This window comes from Schistocerca serialis, chromosome 2 (assembly GCF_023864345.2).
Source record: "Schistocerca serialis cubense isolate TAMUIC-IGC-003099 chromosome 2, iqSchSeri2.2, whole genome shotgun sequence".
NCBI classification, from domain to species: Eukaryota; Metazoa; Arthropoda; class Insecta; order Orthoptera; family Acrididae; genus Schistocerca; species Schistocerca serialis.
Window position 1 is genome coordinate 1,060,348,585 of NC_064639.1, and position 14,276 is coordinate 1,060,362,860.

Consider the following 14,276-nt stretch of genomic DNA (forward strand, 5'->3'; position numbering starts at 1 on the left):
AACGTGACGGATGAACGTGCTGGAAAGGTAGGGCGACCGCGTACGGCAACCACAGAGGGCAACGCGCAGCTAGTGCAGCAGGAGATCCAACAACGGCCTCCGGGCTTCCGTTCGCCGTGTTGCAGCTGCGGTCCAAATGACGTCAACGTCCACGTATCGTCTCATGCGCCAGAGTTTACACCTCTATCCATACAAAATTCAAACGCGGCAACCCCTCAGCGCCGCTACCATTGCTGCACGAGAGACATTCGCTAACGATATAGTGCACAGGATTGATGACGGCGATATGCATGTGGGCAGCATTTGGTTTACTGACGAAGCTTATTTTTACCTGGACGCCTTCGTCAATCCAGAAACAATTGAACAGCTGAAGCAGTACATCTCATCTGCATGTGAAGCCATTCCGCCAGACACGTTGTCAAAGGTTTCGGGTAATTTCATTCAGAGACTACGCCATATTATTGCTACGCATGGTGGATATGTGGAAAATATCGTACTAGAGAGTTTCCCAAACCTCAGCGCCATCTGTTGTTGAAAATTGTAACTACTGTAATTTCGAAAGTTTGTCTGCCTGAAAATGTACTGTTGACCCAAGCATATTGCAACAAACGGTGTATTTCTATCGCTGCTCGTTTAGTTTTTATTGCCGTTTCAAATATACCGGTCATTTTTGAAACACCCTGTATATACTAAGATGGTATCTGTTGTTTCGGACATGTCCGAAAGAACAGATACCATCGCTGACCATGCAGCTCGTTAGAATGAAATTGCAATTAAAGAACACCCTTAGCTCCTTACAGGCGTTGACATACGTCAACGGGGGCCGAAGGAAATTGTGTGCCCCAACCGGGACACGAACCCGGGATCTTCTGCTTACATGGCAGACGCTCTATCCATCTGAGCCACCGAGGATGTCGGTTTCGCAGGAGGCATGCCAGAGATAAATCCCTGCAGTCGCCCTATCCTCTGTGCCCTCGGTGGCTCAGATGGATAGAGCGTCTGTCATCTAAGCAGGAAATCCCGGGTTCGAGTCCCGGTCGGGGCACACATTTTCATTAGTCCCCGTTGACGTATGTCAACGCCTGTAACCAGCTAAGGGTGTTCTTTAAATGTAATAAAAGCATCATCAATGCTACCATTGGTTCTGCCAACATAGAGCTTAACTAAGTATGTCGCTGTTGATGTTGTAAGCCCTTATTTTCTACTGAATTGAAACTACAGGACCCAGATCGTCCTACGCTAAGGCGTCGAAAGTCACGTGATACCTGTTAATGTCGTGTTGAACCTCCTTTTGCCTGTCATACTGCAGCAGCTCGACGTGACATGGACACAAGAAGTCCTTGGTGATCCCCTGCAGAAATATTGAGCCACGCTGCCTCTATAGCAACCATAATCCCACTGCAGTATTTTGTGCACGAACTGACCTCTTGACTACGTCCCATAAATGTTCGACCCGTGGCCAAATCATTTGCTCGAAATGTCCAGAATATTTTTCACACCAACTGCTAACAGTTGTGGTCTGATGTCATGGCGCGTTGTCGTCCACAAAAATTCCATTGTTGTTTGGGAACATGAAGTCCATGAATGGCTGCAAACATAGCCATTTCCAACAAATGATTCATTCAGATGCACCAGAGGAACCAGTTCATTCCACATAAACACACCCCACCACCAACCTGCACAGTGCCTTGTTGACAACTTGGGTCCATGGCTTCGTGAGACCTGCGACACACTCGAACCCTACCATCAACTCTTACCAACTGAAATCGGGACTCATCTGACCAGGCTACGGATTTCCAGTCGTCTAGGGTCCAACCGGTATGATCACTACCCAGGAGAGGGACTGCAGGCGATGTCGTGGTGTTAGGGCAAAGACACTCGCGTCGGTCGTCTGCTGCCACAGCCCAATAATGCCAAATTTCGTCACACTATCCTGACGGATGCGTCCGTTGTAAGTCCCACATTGATCTCTGTGGTTATTTCACGCATATACATCTACATTTATACTCCGCAAGCCACACAACGGTGTGTGGCGGAGGGCACTTTACGTGCCACTGTCATTACCTCCCTCTCCTGTTCCAGTAGCGTATGGTTCGCGGGAAGAACGACTGTCTGAAAGCCTCTGTGCGCGCTCTAATCTCTCTAATTTTACATTCGTGATCTCCTCGGGAGGTATAAGTAGGGGGAAGCAATATATTCGATACCTCATCCAGAAACGCACCCTCTCGAAACCTGGCGAGCAAGCTACACCGCGATGCAGAGCGCCTCTCTTGCAGAGTCTGCCACTTGAGTTTGTTAAACATCTCCGTAACGCTATCACGGTTACCAAATAACCCTGTGACGAAACGCGCCGCTCTTCTTTGGATCTTCTCTATCTCCTCCGTCAACCCGATCTGGTACGGATCCCACACTGATGAGCAATACTCAAGTATAGGTCGAGCGAGTGTTTTGTAAGCCCCCTCCTTTGTTGATGGACTACATTTTCTAAGGACTCTCCCAATGAATCTCAACCTGGTACCCGCCTTACCAACAATTAATTTTATGTGATCATTCCACTTCAAATTGTTCCGTACGCATACTCCCAGATATTTTACAGAAGTAACTGCTACCAGTGTTTGTTCCGCTATCATATAATCATACAATAAAGGATCCTTCTTTCTATGTATTCGCAATACATTACATTTGTCTATGTTAAGGGTCAGTTGCCACTCCCTGCACCAAGTGCCTATCCGCTGCAGATCTTCCTGCATTTCGCTAAAATTTTCTAATGCTGCAACTTCTCTGTATACTACAGCATCATCCGCGAAAAGCCGCATGGAACTTGCGACACTATCTACTAGGTCATTTATATATATTGTGAAAAGCAATGGTCCCCTGTGGCATGCCAGAGGTTACTTTAACTTCTGTAGACGTCTCTCCATTGATAACAACATGCTGTGTTCTGTTTGCTAAAAACTCTTCAATCCACCCACACAGCTGGTCCGATATTCCGTAGGCTCTTACTTTGTTTATCAGGCGACAGTGCGGAACTGTATCGAACGCCTTCCGGAAGTCAAGAAAAATAGCATCTACCTGTGAGCCTGTATCTAATATTTTCTGGGTCTCATGAACAAATAAAGCGAGTTGGGTCTCAAACGATCGCTGTTTCAGGAATCCATGTTGATTCCTACATAGTAGATTCTGGGTTTCCAAAAACGACATGATGCTCGAGCAAAAAACATGGTCTAAAATTCTACAACAGATCGACGTCAGTGATATAGGTCTATAGTTTTGCGCATCTGCTCGACGACCCTTCTTGAAGACTGGGACTACCTGTGCTCTTTTCCAATCATTTGGAACCTTCCGTTCCTCTAGAGACTTGCGGTACACGGCTGTTAGAAGGGGGGCAAGTGTTGCTTCTCTGTTAGCACTGACCACTCTATGCAAACCCCGCTGGTCTTGGTTGTCAAATGAAGGCTGTCGGCCACTGTGTTGTCCGTGGTGAGAGGTAATGCTTGATTTTGGTATTCTCTGCATACTCTTGAGTTGTGGATCTTGGAATATTGAATCCCCTAACGATTTCCGAAATGGAATGTCCCATGCGTCTAGCTCCAACTACCATTCCACGTTCAAAGTCTGTTAATTCGCGTCGTGTCGCCATACTCTCGTCGGAAACCTTTTCATATGATTCGTCTGAGTACAAATGACAGCTCTGTCAAGGCACCACCCTTTAATACCTTGTGTACGCGATACTACCGCCATCTGTATAGATGCGCATTGCTGTCCCATTAGTCTTATCACCTCAGTGTATACCCGCTACATTAAACATTTTCTCCTACATCACATACACTGTTAAGATAATTATTTCAACAGTATCATGGGCATGACACTTTTCTTTGAAGCGTATTCTATACACTCCAGATAATAGCTTTTTAGAGCACGAAAAATTAAAACAACCTTTTCACCAACTTTTGTTGGTACAGATCTTCCTTTTTTGAAGGATTATGAAAAGGGTATGATGAAATGTTTAAATAGATAATGTTGTTAAAGTATTGAAAATTTATTTATCCTTAACAGTTCACTTAAAAATTTTCCTTATATAACAAAAGCACAATTTCCAGAAGCAGTTTTTGAAGTCTTAACAACAGTTTAATGACGTCCCATACCGTAAGAAGTATATTTTGGATCACTCCATTAGTAGCTTTTTGTCTTTTGTCTAAATGCTCTCTCCATATTTTTATGTTTCTTTTCGGCATTCCTCTCCCTCCAGTTGTAAAATGTTATGTCATCTGCAAGATAAGTGACCAATACAATAACAAGTTTGCTTGCTTGGCCATCCTCCGTAGCAGGCACAGAAATATTTGTTTTGTAAATAAAAACCGCTTTTTCTTGCTGCACTGTATATTGTTTCTCCCAAAAGCGTTTCACCTTCTTACTTTAAGGCATCTTCAGTGGGATCTAGAATGAAACAGTTCTGTTTTGATATGTGTTATCTGTAGATTATAAAACAGTTCACATCTCGTTTTTTATGTAAATGAGTGGCTAATTACAGTTCTCGTTTTTGATTGGCATCTGCGTTTCCTTTCATCTTGTCGCATGCTGGAGGTCGCACTATAACCTCATTTACAAAACATAAGCGCTGTTTCATGTTCCGAACTCCTTCACAATTTTCATAATGTTTGCCCTTATTGTTGTGGCGCGCTATTAGTTTTCTGTCACTAGTTGCACATATTTGATCGAAAATTACGCTTTAAAGAGGTAACTACTGTGAGTTCAGTATATATCTCACCCTGTTTGGTTTGTTTACGTGTATGAAGCCAACCTAACGAAGTATATGCTGAAAACTAACGTCTACTCATTTGTGCATCTGTGTGTGTGTGTGTGTGTGTGTGTGTGTGTGTGTGTGTGTGTGTGTGTGTGTGTAAAAGAGAGATACAGAGTACATGTATATGTAGGGATTATTATTATTTGTGTGTGTCTGTGTGTGTGTGTGTGTGTGTGTGTGTGGAGAAAGACCGTGTATTCACATGAATTAAAATAAATAGATATTTCCTTTGTCATATTTGTGAATAGTATCATATGTTCGAAAGTGCTGCATCTGTCTTTAGATCCCTAATGTCACTTCCCTGCGGAAATCAAGATACCACATCTCTTTCAACCGATCACTTCTCACGATATGTGACCTTTCTGCCAGGAAATCATGAATCTACACTCCTGGAAATTGAAATAAGAACACCGTGAATTCATTGTCCCAGGAAGGGGAAACTTTATTGACACATTCCTGGGGTCAGATACATCACATGATCACACTGACAGAACCACAGGCACATAGACACAGGCAACAGAGCATGCACAATGTCGGCACTAGTACAGTGTATATCCACCTTTCGCAGCAATGCAGGCTGCTATTCTCCCATGGAGACGATCGTAGAGATGCTGGATGTAGTCCTGTGGAACGGCTTGCCATGCCATTTCCACCTGGCGCCTCAGTTGGACCAGCGTTCGTGCTGGACGTGCAGACCGCGTGAGACGACGCTTCATCCAGTCCCAAACATGCTCAATGGGGGACAGATCCGGAGATCTCGCTGGCCAGGGTAGTCGACTTACACCTTCTAGAGCACGTTGGGTGGCACGGGATACATGCGGACGTGCATTGTCCTGTTGGAACAGCAAGTTCCCTTGCCGGTCTAGGAATGGTAGAACGATGGGTTCGATGACGATTTGGATGTACCGTGCACTATTCAGTGTCCCCTCGACGATCACCAGTGGTGTACGGCCAGTGTAGGAGATCGCTCCCCACACCATGATGCCGGGTGTTGGCCCTGTGTGCCTCGGTCGTATGCAGTCCTGATTGTGGCGCTCACCTGCACGGCGCCAAACACGCATACGACCATCATTGGCACCAAGGCAGAAGCGGCTCTCATCGCTGAAGACGACACGTCTCCATTCGTCCCTCCATTCACACCTGTCGCGACACCACTGGAGGCGGGCTGCACGATGTTGGGGCGTGAGCGGAAGACGGCCTAACGGTGTGCGGGACCGTAGCCCAGCTTCATGGAGACGGTTGCGAATGGTCCTCGCCGATACCCCAGGAGCAACAGTGTCCCTAATTTGCTGGGAAGTGGCGGTGCGGTCCCCTACGGCACTGCGTAGGATCCTACGGTCTTGGCGTGCATCCGTGCGTCGCTGCGGTCCGGTCCCAGGTCGACGGGCACGTGCACCTTCCGCCGACCACTGGCGACAACATCGATGTACTGTGGAGACCTCACGCCCCACGTGTTGAGCAATTCGGCGGTACGTCCACCCGGCCTCCCGCATGCCCACTAAACGCCCTCGCTCAAAGTCCGTCAACTGCACATACGGTTCACGTCCACGCTGTCACGGCATGCTACCAGTGTTAAAGACTGCGATGGAGCTCCGTATGCCACGGCAAACTGGCTGACACTGACGGCGGCGGTGCACAAATGCTGCGCAGCTAGCGCCATTCGACGGCCAACACCGCGGTTCCTGGTGTGTCAGCTGTGCCGTGCGTGTGATCATTGCTTGTACAGCCCTCTCGCAGTGTCCGGAGCAAGTATGGTGGGTCTGACACACCGGTGTCAATGTGTTCTTTTTTCCATTTCCAGGAGTGTAGTTGCACTACAGGAACGATACTCCATAGGCACGCAATTTGAGTACAGCCTGCTTCTGAGGAACAGTATCAAAAGCCTATTATTCCGATACTGATGTATCTTCATGGAGGTTTGTTCTGTTTAAAAGTCCAACAAGTGAACCACGCTATGTTTCCCCTGAATTAACAATTCACAAAGCAATAATAATAAACATACTTTATTCTTAAGACTCGCCGTCTGGAACGGAAAGAATTGCGTGTAGTACTGTCTCACCTAACTGTAGAAACAGGTCCACAAATATAGTACCTGTGGAGTACTGAGAAGGTGAACGACAGATCTTTCAGGGAACAAAGTCACGACAAACCTATGTCGGCATATTTTTAGAAAATAAATTAAAAAGGCATAAAAGTAAGCTAAATACAAAATACTTATAGCATTTAGAAAAGAAAAGTCTCTGCTATTTTAATACAAAAAGACCTAACCCCGTATCTCAGTCAATCGAATTCCGGGACTATGTATTCAGAAAGAACATTATTAGTCACAAAAGAGTGATCAGGACGAACTGAGGTGTCAGTTTGCAAATTATAGGTTATAGTGCAGGATTTTCTTAGTCATTTCGCGATCTGAAGTTAAATTACTTCTACTGCCTGTGAAATAATTTGCAACGTTGTGCAACATATGGATTAACGACAAGTAGATGCTTTAGGAGCGTCAGCTGCAGGAATGCAAACAAAACCGACTCATGGAATAATAAATAATTATTCAAAAATGTGACTGGTTGCAGTTTTATGAATTTACGGACATTATTATCGTTTCGTTGCCATGTCTGTATGGACCACACCTAAAGTGTTTGCAGTTACCTGTTATAAAACCTATTCTGACGCAATAAATATTTTTTTCATCTCACTACGACGTTTCTGTCTTTCTTACTGCTAACATTGCTGACGAGCCCTCAGTGACGTATTAAACCGATGTTACTGCTTACCACAGATAATTTCCTAAAATGGATAGCCGCACATGGTTCTTCGACTGTTCTTTGTTGTCTAGCGGGAGACTGTACACTATTCGCACTAGAAACGTATCGTTGTGAGCAGCTGTGTCCGGATGCTCTACTGAAAGCTAGTCTATATGTCAGGAAGTTGATTCGAGAAACCATCAACGAAGTGGTCCACACTGAGATATTGAAGGTTAATTTGCGTTTATTCGTACGCTATACGTATCCCAGTTACGGCAGCACTGAAAGCCCATGCTACAGCTCGTTGATTCGACTACGACGATTCAATACCGCCAATGGTGATTCATAGTCACATGACACATTCTAAATCGACAGCCCGCGAACAAGGTCGACCACCCTTAAACAGCACTCTCAAACTCGCCGACCACAAGAGTCCGCCACAGAATGTCTGAACCCGAAGACGTACTCTAACCACCAGACATACCGCCTAATACTGTTCCCTGAACACTGCGCCCTCCCGCGTGCAGCTCTCTGTTCCTATTTATGAACGCTGCTCTATCCCTGCCCTTTTTTTCTCTGAGTCGCCAGTCTTCTGACTGGTCTGATACAGCCTGCCACGAGTTCCTCCTCTGAACTAACCTCTTCATGCCAGTGAGCACCTGCGCCTTACGTCCTTAATTACTGTACAGGACGGGGCGTATGGGCAGGCGGTGGGCGTTATGGAATAATAGTGTAAATTTTAGAGAAAGGCCATTTATTTGCTAAAGCATGATGAAAGGGGTTACATAGGCCTAGGGAGGTGAGGGTGAGCCAGAGCTTACAATTTGGCGAACAGTGTTCGCGAAGCTACCGAAAGTTGTTGTCTGCCAAAACTAAGTCCACAGTGCCGTAGCACCGGGAGAAGCGGGAGATGTTCAGTGCTACAGGACGGGCATCCGACTCGCGGGTGAGCAAGAATACAAGAGAGCGGGCCCGGCGACGGGCGGCCGCGTATATGTGACGCACCACGCGGCTTCCTCCACCCTGATTGGTCAGGACCGAGCAAACCGTGCGGGCGGCATGGAACTTTCCAGAGCGTTGCCTGCTAAACGACGCCTGGGACGGCGTACCTCGTAATCGTAAGCACATGAGAGAGGCGCGTGATCAAGGTGCCCTTCCTCGATGCTGACTTCCTGTTACTAGACCGTGGGACGAAAGAATTTACAGGCAGCTAACACTGCCGGCCGTGGCTTGGCCGCGATGGAAAAATGAAGTTACCGGTTGGAGGCTCATATAATAAAGTAAAATCCCTTATTGTCTGGCTCATCCTTTACATTCCTCTTCCTTCCGTGGGAGCGGAGAACGTATGTGAATTCGCTCAATGCAATTAGCATTTAAATGTAAACAAATTTAGCTTGCGAAACAAAGTAAACACTACTTGATTAAGAATGGCCCTCACGGAAGACGGCAGGGGTCTTAACCTATGGGAGTATATGGAGGCTCTATAGACCTCCTAGGGGTCGCAAAGGGACTTAAACATGTCAACAATGTTGTGTGCATACAAGAATCATCATAAAACATCAAAACATCATAAAACATCAAAGCATCATAAAATATCAAAATAAAATTAGAACAAAACATGACAGTGTGTGTTAGGTAGACATGTCAAGTGTTCTTGTTACTAAGTTGAAGTAAAAATGTCTTTTTTTTTCTTTTGTTAGAATAAGTTAAAAATGTAAACATATCACCACTGATGAGTCACGGCGATGGCGACAGACGCGAGGCGGCGTGGTGTGTTGTCCTCAGCGGGCAGGGCGCAGGCTGCCGGCGGGAAGGGGGCGTGGCCGTGGCCAGGTCCGTGCACTGGAACTCAGCGCAGGGGGGTATGAGGGGAGGTCCACACGTTTCAAAACACAGTTGAAAAGGGAGTTATTACTAAGGGAACACTTCACTACACTACGCTAGTTTTTCCACATTAACTGATATCTCAGTTTCACTCTTAAAACTAAGGGAGGGCACATGCCTGATAGGTTCTTGTTTTCTCTTTTCTGTTTGGTTTAATTTGCGACTGTTTGCCATTCATTTAAGTGTGCCAACAGGCGAAGGTAAGAAATTTGTCCTTTTTTCATATTTTAGCAAGTCATCAATTGACGATAGGAGGTGAACATTTGATATGTTAGACAAAGCTGGCAAGTTAGCTGACAAGGGATCACGAATAAGCTTTCAGGTATAAAAAAACATAAGTGGCGCGAATACTAAGTGAGTAAGCCGTAGAGGCATAAAAGGTTATAAGTGGTGTTCCAACAGGAACCGTTTGCGGAAGATCTGCGTGGAGCCTACGTCAGAGTGGCAGCTGACTGCAAGGCCGAATCTCGCGCTAAGTCAGAAAGGCGCGCGGCAGATAACTTCCAAGGGCAGCGCCGCGTCAGAGCAGCACGCGGCAGCTGAGGAGCGAAGCTGAGGCGGCTACGTGCAAGAAGCAAGCGTCAGGTGTAAGAGCGGGAGAGGGCGATGAAGCTTACCGACGCTGTTCACTGCGCTGTCTGTATTTTACGCTCTCTCCACATGTTCTTGGGCTCCTGCGCCAGATGAGCGTATTTATGTGCTTCAAATTGACGAATATTAATGTCACAAAAAGGGGTATAGCATTACTGAATAAAGGGGAATAGATATACGTAATCGATATGTTTTTTTTTTTTTTCAACAATGACCAACAAAACAGAAGTGGGATTACGCGTGACAAAGCTAGATGAGTTGTTACAGTGGGTTCTGTTTAAAATTACATTATGCATTAGTAAGTTGGTTCGTAACCAAGTTCCTATGAAATCCATTTGAGCCCAAACATAATTCTTAATAAACATGAAAATATAAAAATGAAGTACACAAATATCATTAAATTTACTGCATATTCCATATCAGTAAACATGAGCTAACCATCCAAATGCAATAACATTCAAATTGTGAGAGGAAGTTTCTCATGCATCAATATATTTGCAAAACACCATAAAGTGAGAGTGACAAAGAAAAGTGACACCAGTTTGGTGCAGGTGGGACATAGTGTCGTAGGATGTAAGCGCTGTTGTTAACGAGAGGAGAGCAACAAAACACGACGATGTCCATAGTGGACAGAGGGACGGATAGCTGAGTACTCTGACGAGAAGTAGGATAGGAAATAGAAGATTCGGAGTGCTCGGAACGGAAAAAAAAGGAAAAAAAGGAAGACAAACCCCAAAGGCAGGGAAACCCCCTTACTGTTCCAGTTCTTCACTGTGGCGCCGGAGGGAGAAGTGTGTTCGGCATTCTCTGCAGAACGGACTTGCCACAGCTTCACCTTCCGAGTCCCCGGAAGGTAACCCCAACACTCCCTATTAACTGACCAACGAAGGGTAACAATTAGCAGTCCGCAACACAAAGTAATGGAATCGTCGGTAGACGGCTTAGGTTCCGGACGAGGTGTGGTACTCGGTGGAGCAGTTGCCTTGCTGTAATTTGTGGAGGCTCAGCCATCTTGGAGGACAGAATATCAGAAAACAGACATCTGACAAATTGGCGGACTGTCTGCTGTGGCACTTGTCAAAAGTGCTCACAGGAACAGGAAATAACACAGGGAAAAACGAGATGAATGGCAAGGACCCAAGAACGGGTGGATCCCCTAAGGGCGTGACACTGTTTAATCTTTAGTAGTAAATCAGCCTGAGAGTAGGCTGGCGCAGGATGAACGCTGCTAGACTATAGTAGTCATATGGAGACAAGAGCCACTGACGCGTAGACGAAAGTGATAGGTAGGCGATCGATTTACGAAACCGAAAATTGAAGGAATAAATCGATCAGCTGGGCTCTCTGCGGGCGCTAACCGCAACGTGTAAGGTACACGGCCCTGGAGGAATTCAACGCCGTTGGTAGGGAAAAGCAAAACTCGACAAGAACCTAGAGATTTCCATAGTGGGAACAGAAAGTGTAAGGAGTTGAATTAGAGAAGACTGAACTGAGCGTAATTTCTGAGGGACTTTCCCTTTATGAAGGTGCAGTGCAAGGCGCATCGTTTACACGACGTTATCGCCTACTTAACTGTGTATACGACAATTCTGCGATTCCAAAATAGCTGCTTCATACTTCTTCCTCAAACTCGACATCTCTTACATAAAAAAAAAATTTACTGTGCGACAAAATTCACTGTCTTCATCCTCTCAACATCTTGCAACAAAACCTTACTTTGCGACCAAATTCGCCGTCTTCATCCTCTCAACATTTTGCGACTAAACTCGCTGTCTCTGTAACTCCGTAGTGCTGGCCTCCTCGGGCCCAGCTGGTTGCTTAAAACTCCGTCTATCATTGGTTATCTCGCAGTGTCCTGGGACACGTCATACAGTTAAATGCTACTACTTCAATAGTCGGTATTCCTTCGGAGAATGCAATGGGGAAACAAAGAAAGCTCAAGGTTTTGAACAGAGATTTCCGCTTACTGGCGTTTAGCTGCGGGCTAGACGCGGTTCGCGTCTGACGTTGCCTGATCAGCTGTCGTCAGAGAGCACGGAACACTGTTCTCGTGAACTCTTCTTCGAGATGGAAGATCAAAGTCTGGGCTGAATAGTTTTGTGTCTGTTGAAAGTTGACAGATCAAAGTGGGTAGGATGGACTGTGCCGCGAAACTGAAAAGTGAAGAAACGACACAGACAGCTAAGGGACCGCGCGGGTGCCAGCCGCGTCACGTAAGGTACGTGCCCTTGCGGGTGTGCATAACTCTTCATGTTTTGTGTTGAGAGAGGAAAGATGAAAGTGGGTAGGTTGGACTATGTCGCGAAACGGAAAAGAGAAGAAACGACACAGACAGCTAAGGGACCGCGCGGGTGCCAGCCGCGTCACGTAATTACGTGCCCTTGCGGGTGGTTCTCTTGTTCATCCAACAGACTAGGTATATGGCCAAAGCTTGCTCGTTCTGTGGGTGTAATTCACTCTGTTTACGTTATCTATCACGGGGGTAGGCATGTGGTATGTCCCTCCAGATAAACATTCAAATACAAATCAAAATAAAGCATGGTTACATCCTAAACTACTCTCCCAAAACAATTTATCACCTAAGACATCATTATTATTAAACAAATAATTGGCAGTACTCGGGAACTTACTCTAGCATACTTGAAATCCTACAAAATGATTATCCTCATCAATACAGTAACACAGCGACACATGGAAACTCTAGGTTGATACAAATACTAAATTACTGGTGCTGGCAAAACTTTAGCAAAATTCTCTAAATAGTTAGTAATAAAACAGTCAAAATGAACAACAATAAGATAATACATGGACTTAAGTAATTGGGCACAAGTAATTAGACATAAGTAATTGGACGTAATCAATTAGACACAAGCAATTTGACATAAGTAATTGGCAACTCGTCATAGTGATATAAGCGGTGGCAAAACCGTAACAAAGCAAAAGTTTAAAATATTATTTCCTTCAAACAAAACTTCCTTATCCTCCAGTTACATTTCGTAGCAAAATGAATGTAAGCATCCCCTGGTATTCCTTTAAGCTCTCGTTTGTATTTTCATACCAACTAATAGTCTTTGGTACTACTACCTACAAGAAAACTGTCATTAAGCAATGGCAATGTTGTGTGTGATGCTGTGGAATAGTGTAATGTCACGTTAATACTTCCTTTAGCAAGATTCTGATGAAAAATGATTTTATGTCTCCTTCAATGGACGGACCAATAATTATTAAACACGTGATATACTGTTTGCTGTGTTGATTTGTTTTTGCAAATATTTGTGATTATCAGTCACCCAGTCAATCGTTCAGGGATATGATTGTTGTTCCTTTTGTTAATTCTCTCACTTACCTGCTTCCATATAATCAATATTGGCGGCTCGACGAAGCTGGTTGCATCTCGAAGACGTCGATATGACTTACCAGTAGGTGCTTTGGTTTTTAATAAAATTAGAGTTCATTTGTCATATAAAAAGTGTGTAGGGAGCAAAGTAAGTTCCTGACTATTGAAACTGTGCATAAAGTTATTCATAGGGTTCGTTATATAATGGTTAAGAATTTCTGTGTTGAGATTCAGTGGAGCTTGAGGTGCTAAGGTGCGACACGCGTCGCGCTCGTGAGATTGTAAGTTGCTGACAGCACAGCTGACAGTACGGCTGCGTCCGGTTTCACTGGCTCGGCGGCATAACTGACGTTCACGCTGGGTCCGGTACTGGGTTCGTTGGGCGCGGGGCGGCAGCGCAAAAACGCAACACCTCTTCGCGTAGCATTGCCAAACGAACAGCTTCAAACAGAGAAGTGGGGGAGGCTGCTTTGACTTCTCCTCCGATGCGAGGGTCAATACCGCGAACAAATGCATCAATTGCACGCGCTTCGGCTTCTGAGCGCAAAATTCTGTTTTCACTGGCATTTTCACCTAGCTTGTAGGTACGACAAGACACTGCTCGGATGCGATCTGCAAAGGCATCAAAATCCTCATTAGGCTTCTGCCTAAGGGTTGATAATTGATCTCTGTAATATGAGGTACCTCTGGTATCGGAATAACGCGTAGTCAATCCGCGGGCCAATACTTCAAATTCGTGCGTGTCACGCAATTCGTCCACCGTTTCTATGAACATTCGGGCTTCCCCTGTCAACTTGAGTCTGGCTACATTGACCAATAGATCATCCGGCCAGGCACACGTGCGACCCACATCACGAATATTTTGTAAGAACATAGCCACATTTTCGTGGGACTTCCCAGAAAAGGTGGGAATGAAATC

General features: G+C 45.4%; 1 non-coding gene across 1 annotated transcript; it reads left to right on the plus strand.

The window, feature by feature from the left end:
* The first annotated feature begins 970 nt into the window (after window positions 1-970).
* Window positions 971-1,045, plus strand: Trnar-ucu (transfer RNA arginine (anticodon UCU)). Its single transcript has one exon. It is a non-coding gene; the product is annotated as a tRNA-Arg (tRNA).
* Window positions 1,046-14,276: the final 13,231 nt, after the last annotated feature.